Consider the following 1,731-nt stretch of genomic DNA (forward strand, 5'->3'; position numbering starts at 1 on the left):
GGCAAAACCCTGATGTCCGAACAGAGAGAGATGTTGATGCCATGGAAACAGCACCTGATGAGTGATGGACAATCAAGGAGTGGCGCTTAACTAAGTCTGGGTGGATGAAACTTTCAGAGCTGCCACTGTCAATAAGACCGTCACCTCGGGTCCCTTGATGAAGACTTTTACAACTGCCTTCGACAGTGAACTTGGAGTAGCTGCAGAAGTCACTGTCGTTAGTGTTGCAAGGTCACTAGGATTTGTAGAAGCACAAGCTGTTGGTGATGATTTAGCACGACACACCTTAGCAAAGTGACCCTTCTTCTGACATTTATGGCACACTGTTTCACGTGCTGGACACTTTGGACGTGCATGCATTGAAAAGTCACAAAGGAAACACTTGGCATTTACAACAGCTGTCACAGGGGCAGGTTCCACAGTAACTTCTTTGACAGTATCTTGGTCAGAAGTTGCGGCACTTACCATTAGAGAAGGCTGGGTGGTACTGTACAGTACACTTCAGAATCCCTTTGGGCCGAATCTAAAGCTCTTGCCTGGTCAAACATGGTGGCTAAATCCAGGGTTTTATTCTCCAGCAAATGCTGCCTTATCAATGATGATTGCAGGCCACTGATAAATGCATCCCTGATGGACTCTGCACAGTACTGAGCAGCTGTCACAGCCTGGAAATTACAGTCCTTACTCAGAATTTTCAGTGCTTGAAAGTATTCATCTAAGGACTCACCAACCTGCTGGCAGCGAGTTGCAAGACAGTGGCCTGCAAAAACTTCATTTGTGGGCTTGATATATTGTGACTTTAGGGTACTGATAGCATCCTCATAGGTAGCACACTCAGAAATAGCCTCATAGATTTATGGTGTTACAAAGTTGATAAGCAGACCTAGCTTGTTTAGGATTTCCTGAGGATGGGCTCCTCAAAAGTTTTCAAAGGTCGTGAACCAGTGCTTCCATTCCTGAGCAGCCGTAGATGAGTAAGAGTCAGAGTCTAGTCTCTCTGGTTTCAGTAGACGTTCCATGTTGTAGCCTCTGTTTACCATAGTGTGGTGGTCAGTGTGGTCCTTGGGTCCACTCCAGTACCACGACAGTTAGGAAATTTGTGTTGAATAAATTGTGATAAAACACAAGTCTGATCTCTAACCTTTATTCAACACAAAATCCATACCATAAGTTTATGAGAGGTGTATCAGAAGATTGGGCAAAGCACTGGCAGCAGAATCCCAAAACAACCACTATTTTGAATCTCCTCATGCAGCACTGCCAGATCAGTGATCCAAAATTCACAATGTTGCCAACCCATCACACAACCCAATATCACCACAGAAACACTGTGTAATAAACACCCTAAAAGCAAGTCCATTTCATGTCTGAATCAATATCATTCAATGTTACTTGACCTCTTCCTCTGACAAAGTTTTATTTACTTCTGTGAAACTTTACTGAATTTCAGAAATATTTTGGAATGTTTCGCTACAAATTTAGAGAACATTTATTTATGTGGCATTTTATTGTTTTCACATAAAAATACAGGGTTTTTAGCATCCTTCAGGATATTTTTATTGAATTATTCCTAAGCAGTTGATTTCATTTGTAAGAGTATTTTTTATATTATCTTATATTCTTGAAATGACGGTTTCGATAAATAAAAGAAAAGAACAATAAGCCACTTTAAACTCATTTGCTTGGTAACTTAAAAATTCAAACCTTTTAAGGATGACTTGTACAGTAGAA

General features: G+C 40.9%; 1 pseudogene; it reads right to left on the reverse strand.

The window, feature by feature from the left end:
• Positions 1 to 467: 467 nt before the first annotated feature.
• Positions 468 to 1,019, reverse strand: LOC145391235 (uncharacterized; annotated as a pseudogene).
• Between the last annotated feature and the right edge of the window lie 712 nt (positions 1,020 to 1,731).

This window comes from Coenobita brevimanus, chromosome 2, assembly GCF_032717465.1.
Source record: "Coenobita brevimanus isolate Jiangsu-jjx chromosome 2, ASM3271746v2, whole genome shotgun sequence".
Classification (NCBI taxonomy): Eukaryota; Metazoa; Arthropoda; class Malacostraca; order Decapoda; family Coenobitidae; genus Coenobita; species Coenobita brevimanus.